Source organism: Bufo bufo, chromosome 1 (genome assembly GCF_905171765.1).
Source record: "Bufo bufo chromosome 1, aBufBuf1.1, whole genome shotgun sequence".
Classification (NCBI taxonomy): Eukaryota; Metazoa; Chordata; class Amphibia; order Anura; family Bufonidae; genus Bufo; species Bufo bufo.
In genome coordinates this window covers 13711624-13731816 of record NC_053389.1, presented here as the reverse complement: position 1 = coordinate 13731816, position 20193 = coordinate 13711624, and the positions used below count along the sequence as shown (strand labels likewise).

Below are 20193 nucleotides of genomic sequence, written 5' to 3'. Positions count from 1 at the left end.
CTAGGCGGGTGAAGAAAGCTGCTCAACAGAGACTCTAGACTCAAGCTGCTGCTGATAGAGCTGGTACTGCTCCCACCCCTCAACCCGGCCACAGCAGCCATGGCAGAGGAACGTGAGCGCAGAGGGCCCCCCCCCGGTCAAACCTGCGAGAAGATGGACAATGGCGCAGATAGGAAGCGGCCAACTGACTACATACAAGTTTTCTATAGTAGATCAGTTTGTCCTCTCTCTCAGCGGGTGTAAACAAGGCCCCCATTTTGGACCAATAGCGAGGGTCCATCAAAATGGAGAGCCAGAAGTAATCCCTTTTGCCGAATGGTGACAATTCGGCTGTCACTACTAAAGCAAGTGAGCATGCATTGGGCCATTTGTGCAAGTTATTCAGAGGGACTCCCTGCCTCCATCTCCACTGCATACTGCCACAGTGTGTCTTGGTCCTCTGCTTCATCTTTCTCATCGCCCTGTAGCTCCTCTTGCTGCTCATGCTCCTGCTCTCCTATCACCTGTGTAGTAAAAACACCCAATTCGCTACACATTGCTTGTGATCTAATGTCCTCCTCCAGTTCAGCCCCCACAGGGCTCATGTGGCCGTGAGATCTAGGCGCCAGGTCTACAATCTTCTGAACAGCCAGAATTACCAGCATCTGTTCCAGGGCATGAAGCAGTGGAATAACGTTGTTCATCCAGTAGTCCTGGCGACCAGTGTCGGACTGGGGTACCTAGGGACCACCAGTAAAATTTATTTTGGGGGCCCACCGTATGGATAAATTCAAATATAATAAATAATCAAACAAGTTTTTTTATATGAACATAAGCTGGTTGAGGTGCTGTACATTGTATATATGTATGTAGTGTACTAAATCTAATGTGTTATGTGCCACTTGTGCAGGAAGTGGGAGACTAGGGGCCCATCTTGCTCAGAGACCCACCGGGGGATTCCCCTGTACCCCTGTGGGCCAGTCCGAGCCTGTTGGCGACTGCCAAATAACGTGGCCTCCTCAAAGGGCTGAGCAAATGGCAGGTGTCACGTATGAGCTGCCACTGGCTGACATCGAAGTTACACAAGGGAGTACTCCTGTCCGCTTGGATCATCAAGAAATCGTTTATGGCCTTTTTCTGTTCGTATAGTCGGTCCAACATATGGAGGGTGAAATTCGAACGGGTGAAAACTTCCCCGGGGGATGCCATTTTTAGGATATCTTGCAGATGGGTGGAAGACTTCAGGAACAGCTTGACAACCAGATTAAACCATGTGTGCCATGCAGGGCGCATGGCTCAGCCCTCCTTGATGCAGCGCTGACACCATGTTCTTCCCGTTCTCGGTCACCATGGTTCTGATTTTGAGTTGTCACGGGTAGGGTTGCGGGAACCCGAACTTTAAAGTTCGGGTTCATACCGAACTTTAGGATTTTTGGACCCCACACCCGAACCCGAACATTTCAGTAAAAGTTTCGGTTCGGGTTCGGTGTTCGGCGCTTTCTTGGCGCTTTTTGAAAGGCTGCAGAGCAGCCAATCAACAAGCTCTTAACTGTCTGACCTTAGAAGCCATCACAGCCATGCCTACTAATGGCATGGCTGTGATTGGCCAGTGCAGCATGTGACCCAGCCTCTATATAAGCTGGAGTCACGTAGCGCTGCACGTCACTCTGCTGTTACTAGTGTAGGGAGAGGATGCGGCTGGTGATTTCAGGAAGAGAATAGGAAAGAATCTTTGTTCAGAACGTGAATCTAACTCAGCGATCCACATACATTTAGTTGTGTGGGTGCAGGGCACAATCTTTTTACTCTGCCCTGAGCCCAGTGACCGAAATTTTTTTACTTTTATCCGTCTGTTAGTTAGGTGGGTGGCGGCCATTTTATGCAAGCTTAGTGCACCAGCATGAAATCCAATCTTGAAAAACTGCACTAATAATCCGGTTGTAAAAAATCACCCTTTTTTGGCAATATACATCTGGTGCATTTGCAGGATTAGTCAGTGTGCAATTTCGAATTACAGCCATAATTTTCTGTTTTTTTTAAAACATCCTTTTTGTGCAAAATATACTATTTTACATCCATAGCTGCATCTGGACGTGTGAAATTCAAACGTTATATACAGCTTTCATATTCTGTTAGTAAAAAAACACACTTTTTTGGCAATATACAACATCTGGATTAGTCAGTGTGCAATTTAAGCTAGAAATACAGCCATAATTTTCTGGGTTTTTAAAAACACACTTTTTTGCCAAAATCCACAATTTTACAGCCCTTGCAGCATCAGCACGTGTGAAATTCAAGGGTTATATACTGCTGCCATATTCAGTTATTAAACAAACACCTGTGTGGGGAAAAAAAAGCTTATTTTGCATCCTTTGCTGCATATGTCATTGTGAGATACACCCTTTATATACAGGGATTATATTCAGATATTTGAAATACAGCCATTTTGGGCACAAATCTTTAATTGTGGCCTAGTGTGGGTCAGGGCGTGTGAGATACACACTTTAGATACTGTGGTTCTATTCAGGTATTTGAAATACAGCCATTTTGTACATACTGTCATTATATTCTGCTATTAATTAAACACCCATTTAGGGCAAGATCCTTTATATACAGGGGTTATATTCTTCTATTAGTAAAACACCCTTTTTGGGCAAAATACACAATTATTTTGCCCTTGCAGCATCAAGACGTTTGAAATTCCAGGGTTATAAACTGCTGTCATATTCAGTTATTAAACAAACACCCGTTTCGGGAAAAAAAAGTTTATTTTGCAGCCTTTGCTGCATATGTCATTGTGAGATACACCCTTTATATACAGGGGCTATATTCGTTATTTGAAATACAGCCAGAGTGACGTGCACAAATCTTTAATTGCGGCCCAGTGTGGGCCAGGGCGTGTGAGATACACACTTTAGATACTGTGGTTCTATTCAGGTATTTGAAATACAGCCATTTTGTACATACTGTCATTCTATTCTGCTATTAATTAAACACCCATTTAGGGCAAGATCCTAAATTTGAGAAATATGAGGAGAGCGTCAAATAAGGGACGTTGCCCCAGTCGTGGTGCTGCTGGTGGAGCTCCTGTTGTAGGGAGAGGACGTGGTCGATCTGTGCCAGCTACACGCACAAGTGAAACACCTTCTACAGGTGCGAGTAGGCGATATAACCTGCAGCGGTATTTGTTTGGGCCTAATGCTGCTCTATAAATGGTGAGGCCTGAACAAGTACAGGCGATAGTAGATTGGGTTGTTGACAGTGCCTCCAGTTCCTTCACATTGTCTCCCATCCAGTCTCCTGCTGAATGATCAGAGTTGGCACTTGCAGCCGATGTCCATCAGTCTTTCACCTCACCCCCTTGCAAATCAGCCAAGCATTAAGAGCCCCAAGTCAAGCAGCAGTCTCTTCTGCTTTTTGATGACTCTGTTAGCAGGGTTTCCCAGGGCCATCCACCTAGCCCTGCCCCACAAGTGGAAGAGATTGAGTGCACCGATGCCCAACCAATTATCTTTCAAAATGAGTACATGGGAGGACCATCGCAGCACGTCTCAAGTGGTGACAAAACACAGGTGCCAACTGCTGGTGCTTTCGAAAGTGTGCAGACCGACAAGGAAGGCAGGGGTGAAGACTGGGTGGAAGATGATGTGGAGGACGATGAGGTCCTCGACCCCACATGGAATCAAGGTCATGCGAGTGATCTATGTAGTTTGGAGGAAGAGGCGGTGGTCGCACAGAGCCACCAGCACAGCAGAAGAGGGAGCAGGGTGCAAAAGCAGAGCGGCCGTCCTCTATACAGTACGCCTGCTACTGACCACCGCAGCAAGGGATTGAGCACACCAAAGCCAGCTCCAAGGAGTTCCCTGGCGTGGCAGTTCTTCAGACAATGTGTTGACGACAAGACACGAGTGGTTTGCACGCTGTGCAATCAGAGCCTGAAGCGAGGCATAAACGTTCTCAACCTGAACACAACCTGCATGACCAGGCATTTAAGTGCTAAGCACGAGCTGCAGTGGAGTAGACACCTCAAAAACCAAGAAAGGTCTCTAGCTCCTCCTGCTTCCTCTTATGCTGCAGTCTCTGCCTTTTCATCCACCTCTGGACTGACAGTGCCACCTGCCAACCCGCAAACAGAAGATCTTCCAGCAACACCACCACCTGGGTCACCAAGCATCTCCACAATGTCCCACCGAATCGTTGAGCTCTCCATCTCCCAAACACTGGAGAGGAAGAGGAAGTACCCCCCTACCCACCCGCGATCCTTAGCCCTGAATGCCAGCATTTCTAAATTACTGGCCTTTGAAATGCTGTCATTCTGTCTGGTGGAGATGGATAGTTTTAAAGGCCTTATGGTGGTGGCTGTCCCACAGTACGTCGTGCCCAGCCGCCACTACTTTTTCAGGCGAGCCACCCCTTCCCTGCGCAACCAAGTAGGGGACAAAATTTGTTGTGCACTGCGCAACGCCATCTGTGGCATGTTGCACCTCACTACGGATACGTTGACCATTTAGCATGGTCAGGGACGTTATATCTCCATAACAGCACACTGGGTAAATGCAGTGGCGGCTGGGCCTGAGGGGGATAGCAGTTTGGCGCATGTTCTTCCACCACCGAGGATTGCAGGGCGCTTCAGTTTTCCTCCTGTTGCTTCCTCCTCCTTCTCCGCTTCCTCATCCTCTACCGGCTCCTCATCCGGTCAGCGTAACACCTTCACCACCAACTTCAGCACAGCCAGGGAGTTTTAAAACTTATCTGTTTGGGGGGACAAACCAAACACTGCGCAGGAGCTGTGGACGGGTCTTGAACAAAAGACCGATGAATGGTTGGTGCCAGTGAACCTCAAGCCCGGACTGGTGGTGTGCGATAATGTCGAAATCTCGTAGCAGAGCTGCTGCATAAAGTGTGGGCCGTCTGTGCGCGCTTTTGGCGTTCTCACCCTGCTGCTGCTCGCCTGTCTGCGCTGCAGCGTAACTTCGCCCTTCCCGCTCACCGTCTCATATGCGACGTGCCCACAAGGTGGAACTCCACCTTGCACATGCTGGACAGACTGTGCGAGCAGCAGCAGGCGATAGTGGAGTTTCAGCTGCAGCACACATGGGTGAGTCGCTCGGCGGAACAGCACCACTTCACCACCAATGACTGGGCCTCCATGCGAGACCTGTGTGCCCTGTTGTGCTGTTTCGAGTACTCCACCAACATGGCCAGTGCCGATAACGCCGTTCTCAGCGTAACTATCCCACTTCTATGCCTCCTTAAATAGAAAAACGCTGCTGGCGATGAAGGAAGAGGATGTTGCACAGAAGGAGGAGGAGGAAGAGGGATCATTTTGTAGGGTTTCCGGACAGTCATTCACAAGTTGCTCCGAGGGTAGGTTCCTGCAGCCACAAACGCCAGGTACACAATTGTCCAGCCAGGGCACAGTTCTGGAGGATGAGGAGGAGGAGATGGAGGAGGAGGAACCATGTTCACAGCAGGGTGGCACCCAGACTAGCTCATGGCCATTACTGGTGCGTGGATGGGGGAATACAGAGGACACTGACGATACACCTCCCACAGAGGACAGCTTTTCATTGCCTCTGGGCAGCCGGGCACACATGAGCGATTACATGTTGCAGTGTCTCCGCAACGACCGCCGAGTTGCCCACATTCTAACTTGTGCTGATTACTGGGTGGCCACGCTGCTGGATCCCCGTTACAAGGACAACGTACCGTCCTTAATTCCCTCACTGGAGCATGATTGTAAGATGTGCGAGTACAAGCGCACGCTGGTAGACGTGCTGCTGGTGGCATTCCCACCTGACAGTGGGGGCACAGTGGAAGCACAAGGCGAAGGCAGAGGAAGAGGTCGCCAACGCAGCTGGGGCACCGCCAGCACCTCAGAAGGCAGGGTTAGCATGGCCGAAATGTGGAAAAGCTTTGTCAGCACGCCACAACAACCAGCACCACCAGCTGATACGGAACGTCTTAGCAGGAGGCAGCATTTCAGCAACATGGTGGAGCAGTATGTGTGCACACGCCTACACGTACTGAATGACGGGTCTGCCCCCTTCAACTTCTGGGTCTCTAAATTGGGCACATGGCCTGAGCTTGCCCTTTACGCCTTGGAGGTGCTGGCCTGCCCTGCAGCCAGTGTATTATCTGAACGTGTGTTTAGCACGACAGGGGGCGTCATCACAGACAAGCGCAGCCGCAGCAATGTGGACAAGCTCAGGTTCATTAAAATGAACCAGGCATGGATCCCACAGGACTTGTCCGTACCTTGTGCAGAATATACATGTATACTGGCCTTAACCAGCCATTGTTATACTGCAGCGCAATTGCTCATTCTTGTATTTTGGATATCTCACACTCTTTTGGAGTGTATTCTAATTAAAAAAATATATATTAAAACCCAAAACCTGTGTTGCCTACCTCGTCCTCCTCCACCGCTGCTTCCACCTACACCGCTACGTCCACCGCCTCCTCAAACTCCTACTCCATATGGATAAATCCAATTATTAATTTATTTTTTGTACGTATTTTATTTTATGTCATTTCACTACTTTGTCAGTTGCATTTTCTGGTAAAATTCACCAATTTTTAGGTGTGATGTACCACTGCTATACCTAGTAGACAGGTTAAAAAAATATAAAAAATTGGTCTGTTATATTATCTGGTGAGATTCAACAATTTTTGGGTGTGATGTACCACTGCTATACCTACTAGACAGGTAAAAATAAAAATTAAAATTGTCAGATACATTTTCGGTTGAAATTCAACAATTTTTGGGTGTGATGTTCCATTGCTATTCCTAGTAGACAGTTAAAAAAAAATAATAATAATTGTCAGTTACATTTAGGGTACTTTCACACTTGCGGCAGGACGGATCCGACATGCTGTTCACCAAGTCGGATCCGTCCTGCGGCTATTTCGCCGTGCCGCCGGACCGCCGCTCCGTCCCCATTGACTATAATAGAGACGGGGGTAGAGCTCCGGCGCAGCACGGCGGTGCACGGCGAAAGTCGCTGGACTAAAAAGCCTGAAATGCAGTAATTTTAGTCCGGCGGCCTTTCGCCGTGCACCGCCGTGCTGCGCCGGAGCTCCGCCCCCGTCCCCATTATAGTCAATGGGGACAGAGCGGCGGTCCGGCGGCTACTTTCACACTTGCCGCAGGACGGATCCGACATGGTGAACAGCATGTCGGATCCGTCCTGCCGCAAGTGTGAAAGTAGCCTTAGTTGACAGCTTAATAAATTTAAATAATTTTTCTTTTACATTTTCGGGTGACAATAAAAAAATTTTTTCTGTCATAGACCCCTGCTCTACAAAGTAGACAGGTTAATAAAATTCTGCAATTTTTCTGTTACATTCTTGGGTTGACATTTTACAATTTTAGACGTGAATAAACCCCTGCTCTGCATAGGTGACAGGGAATAAAATTTCTGAAATTCTTCTTTAATTGATGCGCGCCACCTCCTTTCATTCAATGCTTAAACTTTAACAAGTTGTACCACATTTGCGCTTCAATAACTTTTCCCACATTTGCGCTTCAGTAATTTGTCCCACATTTGCGCCCCATTAACTTTTCTCACATTTGCGCTTCAGATATTTGTCACACATTTGCGCCTCAATAACTTTTACCACATTTGCACTTCAGTATTTTGTCACACATTTTCGCATTAATAGCTGTCACCGCCAGTTCTGTGAGAAGGTCTGGCAGACGTTCTTCTCTACCTCTTGTATGATGTTCTTTGTTTTGGTTTCACTTTCTCATCTCCTTTCCTTCTGCCAGGTGTCACTTATTTCGACTAATCGTCTTCCTTTATATTCCCTCCCATACTGCCTCACTTTGCGGTTTATACTACTTCCTGGCTGAAGTGTTCACTGCTAGAGGCTGCTTCTGCTGTTTGTTCAGATAAGTCTTTTACTTTATTGTGTTTTCTTGCTGGCTTGATTCTAGATGACCCTGACTCCATCCGTATTAAGTGCAGGGAGCTGGTGGTCGAGTCCCCTCACTATTATAGGGTTTTCAGGTGTCACACAATCTTAGGTACGTAGGCATGCAATTGTCTACCATACAGACCCTTGCATGTGCATAGCAGTTTGGGAGAGCTCTTAGGGTTTTATAGGGCTCACCTATAAGCTTCTTAGTTTGGGATCAAGCCAGTCGCTCGTTTATTTATATGTTCCAGCAATCTGCTAACAGCATCCATGACAATTGCTTCTCCCACATTTCCTCTTCATCCCATTGCAGCCATTGACCTCCCTTGGTCCTTAAAAAGACTGTTGGGTCTCAAAACTCCCTAAAAAAAACACAATTCCACTCCCTATACTATCTGTCCCTTCTGCTGCAGCTCGCCCTGACTAAGTCTGAGCTGAACCATGTGTCATCGGGTGCTATATAACACCTGATGACGCGTTCCGGACAGCCAATCACTGTAATACCAGTAACCAACATGGCTACGGCATAATAGTGAGTAGTGTTGATCACGAATATTCGAATTGTGAATTTTAATCGCGAATATCGGCACTTCGAGAACTCGCAAATATTTTGAATATCGCAAAATATATTCGTAATCGCGAATATTCAGGGTTTTTTTATAACACTTTATGCAAATTTCTATGCAAATTTTTTCATGAAAATATATGCACATTTTTATGCACATTTTCGCAATCAAGAAAATAGTGCCTGGAGATCACAAATTTGCAAATTCTCGAATATATGGCGAATATTCGCCCAAGTATTCGCAAAATATCGTGAATTCGAATATTGCCCCTGTCGCTCATCACTAATAGTGAGTGGCAGTACTTACATGCACGTTTATTTGGCTGCGTAGCAGCCAACAAACATACGGGGAGGAGACTCGAGCATCGTGCTCGAACAAACGCAGTGTTCGGCCGAACACCGCAATGTTCCGAGCATCGCGATGCTCAAGTGAAAAAGGTGTTCGGCCGAGCATGCTCGCCCAACACTATTGATTAGTCTTCAGTAAGGGCAGGTTCAAGTAAGGGCAGGTTCACAACAAATTTTGTTTTTCATTATGACGGAAAATAACGGAATTCGTAATACGTAATTCAAAACGGAAACCTTTAGAAGCATTCCATTTTAATCCTTCATAATAGAGGTCTATGGCAAGCATAACAGATTGTCTGGTTTCGCTTATGCAGGATGCATGGGTGTCCGCAGAAATTTTTCCAGGGGGGGGCATAATTTTATTGACATCCATGCTCTGCTTGTTTCTGAGAATGTAATGAAGGGGAGGGGCATATTCATTATCACAAAGTATAATAAAGCATGAGCTGTGCAGTGGCGGAACCAGAGCCTGGTCTCGGGAGGGGCACTTCCAGATTATTTTCTGTCCGGCGCCACAAAACAATGGTGCTTATAGAACAGACTACACAGTGTAGCGGTATACTGTATATTGTGTGGCACAGTGTAGGCTATATGTGTATAACATAAACATATTTCACATGAAAACTTACAATTACTTGGCTTGGCCCTTGGGGATCTCGGACGCCACTTCAACACTTGGCCGGGGGCTCGGCGGAGCTGATGTTGTGTTTTATCCTAATGAGAAAGATTTCATAATAAGGATTTGGAGAAGGGGCAGAGGGATAGCAGAGCAGGGAGAAGCTGGTGCTGCTACTAGAGGGTCATACCATGTGGGAGTAATAAAGCCCACCATAATGCCCCCCAGTAGAAATAAGTCTCCTTATAATGTGACAGTGCAAAAAATACCCCCTTGTAATGCCCCCAGTTGAGAAAATGTCCCCATAGTGCCCCCATAATGTGCCAGTATAAAATACCCCTATATAGTGCCCCAGTAAATGCTGCATAGTGCTCCTCTCCCCCCTTCCTCCTAGTGCCCCCATAATGTACCAGTATAAAATGCCCCAGTAGATGCCCTCAGTGTCCCCCATAATTTGCAAGTATAAAATTCCCCTTCTTAGTACCCCCCGTAGATGACCCCATAGTACTCCTCTCCCCCCTTCCCCATAGTACCCACCATAATGTGTCCCAGTATAAAATTCTACTGTACAGAGCCCACCATATAAAACACCCCTTCTTTGTGGCCTCATTAGATGCCCCTATAGTGCCCCCAATAATGTGCCAGTAATAACAGCCCCCCCATCATGTGCCAGTAATAACAGCCCCCCATCATGTGCCAGTAATAACAGCCCCCCATCATGTGCCAGTAATAACAGCCCCCTCCTTGTGCCAGTAATGACAGCCCCCATTATGTGCCAGTAATGACAGCCCCCCATTATGTGCCAGTAATGACAGCCCCCCCATTATGTGCCAGTAATGACAACCCCCCCATTATGTGCCAGTAGCCAGAGCCCCCCATTATGTGCCAGTAGCCAGAGACCCCCATTATGTGCCACTAGCCAGAGCCCCCCATTATGTGCCAGTAGCCCATGACCCCCATTATAAGCCAGTAGCCAGAGACCCCCATTATGTGCCAGTAGCCAAAGACCTCCATTATGTGCCAGTAGCCACCAGTATTGTACACAAAAAAAACACTTATACTTACCTCCTTGGCAGCGATGCGATGCAGGCCCCTTCCGGCCTGTGTCCCGCGCTGTACGGCTCAGGCGGCGCGATGACTTCATCGTGCCACCTGCGCCGGCCTAGTGCCTGCAGCCTATCAGAGGAAGGGAAAGGGACACGCCTCTCCCTCCCCTGCCTCAGTACAGTCATCTGTATCGCTGTCCTGAGGACGGCGATACAGATGACTATGGAGATGAGCGCTTCCACAATGGAAGCGTTCATCTCCCTGTGCCCCGCCGCCGCCCTCCCACTTCTGAGCAGATCGGGGGGCGGGGGGGCAATTGCCCCGTTGCCCCCACCCTCCTGGATCCCCCAGAGGCAGAACTCAGTTCCCCCTTGCCCCCCCCCCATGCGGACGCCCATGGCAGGGTGGAAAAAAAAGTCCTGATGACAGGGACACAGTCAAATTAAAACTGGAAAAAAAACATCAGAAATCTCACTTTTTATTGTATATTGTAGATGTATGTGCAATGTGCCGCCCCCCCAGGGCCAATCATGTCCCAAGTTTTTAGGAATGCTGAGTGGTGATGTGGCCTACTTAGTTTCTGTGTGTATCACGGTGGTCCTACATGGATACCGTCTCTCCCCAGGGTTAGGCTGCGTAGCAATAAAGGAGAGAGTGATAGTTGGTGGAGTAAGAATCCAGACTTGGTAATAGTTCAACAGCTTTACTTGAATAAACTTGCATCCAGACAATATTTGGTCTTTCTTTTGGCTCCAGCAGGTTTTAGGGTAAACTGGCAGGCAAACTTGGATACCTTGGTTAATCTTTCTCTGCTGTGCTAAACTCTGGCTTCTGTCTGGTAGATGGACTTTATGACAGCTCTGGTACCTTTGAGTGGGATGCCTATGGCTGTTGACACCTTCGTAATACTCTGTCTATGTATTGTAAGGAGTCATGTGCTCTATGAGCTACTTCCCTTGGGAGACTCCTGCCGCGGGAGTGGGTCATTCCCTTCACTGCAACATGGCTCTTCTTTTTCCAGCTCCTCTATCGACTCTAAATTGACTATTGCTTCCTGCAACCCCTTGCTTGGTAGGAAGCAGGACTAACCCACTTCTGCCTAAAAGAGGGAGAATGAAATAGTAAGTTCCATTCTATCTAGCGATACTATCTGCCATATACACTGCCACCTGCTGGACAACCAGGCACATTCCATGAAATAACAATACATTAGTTACATAGCAATACTATAAAGGCACAATATCAACTGGCCTGAAATCAAATATACACTGCTCTGATTTACAACATATGTCTCAAATAAACAGTTGCCACATAGCTCCAGTGACGCCAATGCATTTTAAGCCCTTAGTGACCACTTATTCTAGCCTTAAGGAATAGTAATATTTTTTATATTGTATTCAGTTTAGCTGTATGAGTCCTTCAATCTTGAAGGACAAGTCATAGGGGATCATTTATCAAACTGGTGTAAAGCAGAACAGGATTACTTGCCCATAGCAACCAATCAGATCCCTTCCTTTCTCCTTGTTGGACAACTCCCTTGGAAAATTAAAGGTGCAGTCTGATTGATTGCTATGGACAACTAAGCCTGTTCTACTTTACACTAGTTTGATAAATGGCACCCACAGTTTTTTTATAGGAACCAGTTTAGGCTAAGTATGACATGCTTAGTGTGCATTTTCTCTTATTTCCGAGAAGAACGCGGCATCAATGATGGTCCTGCCAATTCTGGTGTTCTCTGGAAAATTCCAACTGAGCTGCACAGCGCTGGGCTGTGAGCATTGGTCTAACAATATGCTGGCAGCCCTCTTATATAATGCTCCTTGACACAGTGCCTAATGGTGTGACGCCAAGTAGCGGCATACCATCTGCAGCTAAACCACACTCACCAGTGAAAATCAATGTCAGCACAAGTTAGTAGTCATTGGTTGCCATGAGTTGGCATGTCCTGGTTGCATGTGGCCATTGGTTTTCATGGGTTGGTATGTGCAGTGAGCCTTTGAGTTGCTGGTGTAGAAGATAAGAGTGGTAGTGGCCCTGATAATGTATGGCTGTCTGGGGATTGGTGCGGTGGAAATTTAGTTGGAACACAACTCTTTTTACTAAGTGTAATATGCAACTTATGGTACATTCATTAGCAGCAAATTCAAAGCACAGTTTATGGCACCAATTAAAGATGTATGGAGGCAGGTTGGATGGCTGTAACATAACACTTGTGGTTATAGCTGCCCATTGTTCAATTCAGACTTGAACTTTATCTGACCTAGTATTAGTTTTTGTGATGGGTGTCTGAGCTGTAATCCCTTACCTTGCAGCAGTGTTTGTCATCGAGAACTTTGCTGCTCACTCTGCTGTCTTGTCTCTCAAATGTTTTCTTTAGATAGGATTAAGTTGGTCTTTATGTAGAATCTTTACAAGGAGCAGGAGCTCTGTAGTGTGCTTCCTCTCCTCACAGAATCTACACATTAATTCCTCTTCCTGGCAGGAAGCAGGACCGGCCCGCTCCTGCGAAGATGAGAATGGAGGTGGTTAGCCCTGTTCCTGCCATTCATTTGCCATCCATGTCTTCCCTGCTGGAATGTATGGCTAATACAATGTAAAATACATAACATTACCTATAAAGCATTAAACAATTCCCTAGGTCAGCGGTACTGCATTTGCACCAAATGTGTGTCATAAATATATTGAGAAATATATATTTTTTTTATTAGTGCCACATATATAAAGCATTTGTAACATGTTCTCAGATACAGAAGTCAGCTTAAGTGGGTACGGAAGAGCACAACTTTTTTTTTTTTTATGAGAAAACAAATCTTTACCCAAAATTAAAAAAGAGAATACAAATAAATGTGGCAAACATTTTATGAAGAGCGGAGCCATTACTAGGTTTTGCTGTGGGGCTCTATATTTCCTTTTACATATCGCTTTAAATCATGGAAAACTCATTTAAATACGTTACCCCATGATTAATGTAAAAATTGAAGATCATATAGTACAAAGGGAGAACCAGCCTACACCTTGCCTGGATCCAGAGATTTCCCCTTTTATTGCTGTAATTGCTTCTTTATGCCTTATTCTCACTTCGTTGTTTTGGTCGGTGATTTCTGTCAGTGATTTTGAGCCCAAACCAGGTGTGAGTCTAAACCCAGAAGAGGTGCAGATCTCCCCCTTATACCTGATGTCTGTGGAGGCTCCAATCCTGGTTTTGGCTCACAATCACTGATGGAAAACACTGAACATAACATTGACGTGTGAATGAGGCTTTAGTGGCTACAGAAATTTTAAATTAGATTCAATTACAAAAATGTTTAGGTCCAGGTATTGGTTTGAAAAATATAGATTTTTTTTTTTCATGAGGCAATTAAGTGGAATATATTTTAAACATCAGTAATGACATCATGTTCATAATCCTCTCATAGGTCATTAGGATGTTCACTAAAAGCTCTTTGTAGCCTGGCAGGGATAGATCTGAAGAAGCCGATTTTAACATTTTGGCCCATAAAAACATAAATGATTGGATTGATGCAACTGTTAAGACAAGCCAGGTTAGTAACAATAGTATTTACTACATAGAATTGAATATCATATGAAGGTTTATCATAGATGGGTGTTAGTGGCCAGATGTAATATGGAAGCCAGCAGATAAAGAAACCCAATATAACAGCGGTGATGATCCTGTAGGGCCTCTGGGATCTCTGGGATCTCTTACTTTTACAAAGTTTGATGAAAATGATAACATAACTGATCAAGATGATGAGAAAAGGGATCACAAACATTATAAGTAACCTGATCAGTTGAATTGTTCGTTTTCTGTTAAGGAGATTGTCATTGATACGGAAAGAGAATATACACCATTCATAAAAATCTTTAAGATAAACTACATATAAGTAATACACTATACCAGTCAGGAGAAAACTCAGCACCCAAATAATTGCTGCACTGATTCTCACTAGTTTATGTGTTCTATGAACTTTAGCCCAAAATGGCCACATGACAGATACACAGCGGTCAATACTCATGGCCGTCAAGAGAAGAACACTGGCGCTCACATTAAGATTGAACAGAATAATATTTGCTGTGCAAAAATCCCCTGTGTGTTCAAAATATTGTAAGAAATAGTAAGACCAGTCTGTAATGCGCAGAGGAAGAGAAGCACAGCAGAGGAAGTCCGCAATGGCCAGGTTGAGGAACCACACAGCGCTGATTGTCTTCTTCATCCTGAATCCAGCAATCCAGATGACTAATCCATTACCGATAGTCCCAAGAACAAAAATGATGCTGTATAAGGTAAATGTTATCGTCATTAATCTGAAGTCTGAATCATCAACTTCGCTGTTAATACTTGTTTCATTTGTCGCATTGTGTTTGTAATATGACCTTAAAAGAAAAGACAGAGGTTAGACCCTTGAAGATGTTATAGCTCAACAAATATCCACTTAGTACACTCAGTTATACATGGAGAACAGGGGCAGAAACCAAACTAAGGTTACAATTATTGTTGATCGAGCACCAACGTGTTCAGGTGTTCGGGTGCTCGGGTCGAACACCTCAGGATGCTTGGGTGCTCTACAGAGCGGCAGAGCACAATGGAAGTCAATATGAGAACCTGAGCATTAAACCAGGCACCCCCTGCTCTGAAGAGGGAAGGGTGTCTGGTTCATACGAAAAGGTCAGAAATTGATGGAAACACAACCAAAATGGTCCGGGAACAGCATAGAGAGGATGTCTGGATGCATCTTGGACTCCCAGGTCACTGCTGGGAACAGTGTTGTCTGAGTAGTACGCCACTTTTACAGACTGGCACAAGACCAAAGATAAAATCGATGTTAGAGTAAAGATTGTTTGGGAACATTTCCTATATATTTACTTGTATATAAAGTGCAAGTGCTGCCAGAAATTACAAGGAAGAGGCCCTCCGATACAACCTGTATATCACATAATGGAGGGCCTTATTCACATTGTGGTACAATTGTTCGGGTAGTGGGACTCCTACATTCATAAAGCCTATGCACTAAGTGAAAGGGCTTCCAAAAATTACAAGGAACCAGCACTACAATACACCCTTTATTACACATAAAGGAGGGCATCATACACACCCTTGAAAAATTATGATTGGTGGCCTGCTGGTGACCCTCAAAAACATTAGTAACAAGGGCCTGCTGGTGACCCTCTAAAACAGGGATGCACAACCTTTTCTGGTCGGGGACCACATTGTAAGACTGAAGGAATCCCAAGGGCCGAAAAATAAAAGTTAAAGGGGTATTACCAACTGATATACTGTATTTATTGCATATTGTACATACAGTATATACTATAAATGTCTGGTTACACATCCAGGATTCACATCTAATGGGAGAATACATGAAAAATGCATGTGAGCAGCCACAAAACATAGTCATACATGTCTGTCAACAGATGGTTGGGGGCCGCACAGAATGATATAGAGGGCCGCACAGAATGATATCGAGGGCCGCATGTGGCCCCCAGGCCACAGGTTGTGCACCCTTGCTCTAAAACATTATGGGCGAGGGCCTGCTGCTGAGCTGAACCATCTAAAACATTAGGGGTGAGGGACTGATGCAGAGCTGACTCTCTAAAACAATAGGGGTGAGTGCCTGCTGCTGAGCTGACCCTGTAAAACATTATGGTTGAGGGCCTGCTGGTGAGCTGACCCTCAAAAACATTATATGTGAGGGCCTGAAGGTGAGCTGACCCTCAAAGATTGTAGGTGAGGATCTGCTGGCGAGCTGACCCTCTAAAACATTATATGTGAGGGCCTCCAGGTGAGCTGACCCTCTAAAAGATTGTAGGTGAGGGCCTGCTAGTGAGCTGACCCTCTAAAACATTATATGGGAGGGCCTGCTGGTGAGCTGACTCTGTGGTGCTTTGCAAAAGTAGCGTTAGGAACCACTCAAAAAAGGACACCTTGACAAAGGGAATGGACCTAAGCATTTTGATCAAAGTAAAATAAAAAAACCTTATTGTCCAAAGTCCACTGTTTTTGGCGCTGCAGGATCTATAGAAGTAGGGCAGCTTCACCACAAACAAGTTCACATATTTAGATCCACGCTGCCGATATCTCAAACCAGAAATACAATGTAGCTGGGAAGACCAAGTTGCTTCTCTCCATACGAGCACACAGACAATCACTGCAAGTGTAGTACCCCAGAGCGGGCACTACCATTCCTACACCCTGCTATGGTCTCTGATTGCTAACAAGTAATGTCATCTGTGTATTTAATTCCAGGTCCTTTGATATTGTGCCTATGGTTATAACGGAAAATTAATAGCATTCTTAAGACAGAATGCTAAATAAAATGGTCATTGAGGGGTTAAAAATAATAAAAAAAACTCACATCATCCACTTGATCGTGCAGCCGGTATCCTCTTATTTCTTCTTTCTGCAGGACCCGCAAAAGGACCTGCGATGACACCACCGCAGGTCCTTTTGCGGGTCCTGCAGAAAGAAAAGAATAATGACTGCGCGATCAAGTGGATGAGGTGAGTTTTTAAAAATTATTTTTAACCCCTCAATGGCCATTTTATTTAGCATTCTGTCTTAAGAATGCTATTATTTTCCATTATAACCATGTTATAATGGAAAATAATAAAATCACCCGAACACCGAACCCGAACTTCAGTGAAAAAGTCTGCAGTTCGGGTTCGCTCAACCCTATTAGTTACAAATTGAATTTCTTGTTGGTTTGGCAAATCGGCCGAATAAAATTTTTCAAAACTTAGCTCATCTCTAGAGTTGAGCAAACACCTGCATGTTCGGGTTCAAGAAGTTCGGCCGAACTTCCCAAAAAAGTTTGGGTTCGGGATCCGAACTCGACCCGAACTTCGTCCCGAACCCGAACCCCATTGAAGTCAATGGGGACCCGAACTTTCCGGCACTAAAAAGGCTGTAAAACAGCCCAGGAAAGGGCTAGAGGGCTGCTAAAGGCAGCAAAATGTAGGTAAATCCCCCGCAAACAAATGTGGATAGGGAAATGAATAAAAATAAAAATAAAATAAATAAAAATTAACCAATATCAATTGGAGAGAGGTCCCATAGCAGAGAATCAGGCTTCATGTCATAGCAGAGAATTATGCTTCATGTCACCCACCACTGGAACAGGCCATTGTCAGATATTTTTAGGCCCCGGCACCCAGACAGAGGAGAGAGGTCCCATAGCAGAGATTCAGGCTTCATGTCATAGCAGAGAATCATGCTTCATGTCACCCACCACTGGAACAGGCCATTGTCAGATATTTTTAGGCCCCGGCACCCAGACAGAGGAGAGAGGTCCCATAGCAGAGATTCAGGCTTCATGTCATAGCAGAGAATCAGGCTTCATGTCACCCAACACTGGAACAGGCCAATATCAGATATTTTTAGGCCCCGGCACCCAGACAGAGGAGAGAGGTCCCATAGCAGAGATTCAGGCTTAATGTCATAGCAGAGAATCATGCTTCATGTCACCCACCACTAGAACAGGCCACTGTTCAGATATTTTTAGGCCCCGGCACCCAGACAGAGGAGAGAGGTCCCATAGCAGAGATTCAGGCTTCATGTCATAGCAGAGAATCAGGCTTCATGTCACCCACCACTGGAACAGGCCATTGTCAGATATTTTTAGGCCCTGGCACCCAGACAGAGGAGAGAGGTCCGATAGCAGAGATTCAGGCTTCATGTCATAGCAGAGAATCAGGCTTCAAGTCATAGCAGAGAATCAGGCTTCATGTCACCCACCACTGGAACAGGCCACTGTTCAGATATTTTTAGGCCCCGGCACCCAGACAGAGGAGAGAGGTCCCATAGCAGAGAATCAGGCTTCATGTCACCCACCACTGGAACAGGCCATTGTCAGATATTTTTAGGCCCCGGCACCCATACAGAGGAGAGAGGTCCCATAGCAGAGATTCAGGCTTCATGTCATAGCAGAGAATCAGGCTTCATGTCACCCACCACTGGAACAGGCCACTGTTCAGATATGTTTAGGCCCCGGCACCCAGACAGAGGAGAGAGGCCCCATAGCAGAGAATCAGGCTTCATGTCATAGCAGAGAGTCAGGCTTCATGTCACCCAACACTGGAACAGGCCACTGTCAGATATGTTTAGGCCCCGTCACCCAGACAGAGGAGAGAGGTCCCATAGCAGAGATTCAGGCTTCACGTCACCCACCACTGGAACAGGCCATTGTCAGATATTTTTAGGCCCCGGCACCCAGACAGAGTAGAGAGGTCCCATAGCAGAGATTAAGGCTTCATGTCATAGCAGAGAATCAGGCTTCATGTCACCCACCACTGGAACAGGCCATTGTCAGATATTTTTAGGCCCTGGCACCCAGTCAGAGGAGAGAGGTCCCATAACAGAGATTCAGGCTTCATGTCATAGCAGAGAATCATGCTTCATGTCACCCATCACTGGAACAGGCCACTTTTCTGATATTTTTATGCCCCGGCATTCAGACAGAGGAGAGAGGTCCCATAGCAGAGAATCAGGCTTCATGTCATAGCAGAGAAACAGGCTTCATGTCACCCACCACTGGAACAGGCCACTGTCAGATATTTTTAGGCCCCGGCACCCAGACAGAGGATAGAGGTCCCATAGCAGAGAATCAGGCTTCATGTCATAGCAGAGAATCATGCTTCATGTCACCCAACACTGGAACAGGCCACTGTTAGATATTTTTTTAGGCCCCGGCACCCAGACAGAGGAGAGGCTCATTCAACTTTGGGTTGCCCCGCAATATAATGGTAAAATTAAAAATAGAGGATTGAATGAGGAAGTGCCCTGGAGTACAAGAATATATGGTTAAGGGGAGGTAGTTATAAATGTCTAATCTGCACAAGGGATGGACAGGTCTTGTGGGATCCATGCCTGGTTCATTTTTATGAATGTCAGCTTGTCCACATTGGCTGCAGACAGGCGGCTGCGTTTGTCTGTAATGACGCCCCCTGCTGTGCTGAATACACGTTCAGACAAAACGCGGGCCGCCGGGCAGGCCAGCACCTCCAAGGCATAAAAGGCTAGCTCTGGCCACGTGGACAATTTGGAGACCCAGAAGTTGAATGGGGCCGAACCATCAGACAGTACGTGGAGGGGTGTGCACACGTATTGTTCCACCATGTTAGTGAAATGCTGCCTCCTGCTAACACATTCCGTATCAGGTGGTGGTGCAGTTAGCTGTGGCGTGTTGACAAAACTTTTCCACATCTCTACCAAGCTAACCCTGCCCTCAGAGGAGCTGGCCGTGACATAGCTGCGTTGGCGACCTCTTGCTCCTCCTCTGCCTTCGCATTGGGCTTCCACTTGTTCCCCTGTGACATTTGGGAATACTCTCAGTAGCGCGTCTACCAACGTGTGCTTGTACTCGCGCATCTTCCTATCACGCTCCAGTGGAGGAAGTAAGGTGGGCACATTGTCTTTGTACCGGGGATCCAGCAGGGTGGCAACCCAGTAGTCCGCACACGTTAAAATGTGGGCAACTCTGCTGTCGTTGCGCAGGCACTGCAGCATGTAGTCGCTCATGTGTGCCAGGCTGCCCAGAGGTAAGGACAAGCTGTCCTCTGTGGGAGGCGTATTATCATCGTCCTGCGTTTCCCCCCAGCCACGCACCAGTGATGGGCCCGAGCTGCGTTGGGTGCCACCCTGCTGTGAACATGCTTCATCCTCATCCTCCTCCACCTCCTCCTCATCCTCGTCCTCCTCGTCCTCCAGTAGTGGGCCCTGTCT

General features: G+C 46.3%; 1 long non-coding RNA gene across 1 annotated transcript; it reads left to right on the top strand.

Moving 5' to 3' along the window:
• Positions 1 to 227: 227 nt before the first annotated feature.
• LOC120991781 lies at positions 228 to 15914 on the top strand. Its single transcript, XR_005776805.1, has 3 exons — positions 228 to 239; positions 5860 to 5867; positions 15619 to 15914. It is a non-coding gene; the product is annotated as an uncharacterized LOC120991781 (long non-coding RNA).
• Positions 15915 to 20193: the final 4279 nt, after the last annotated feature.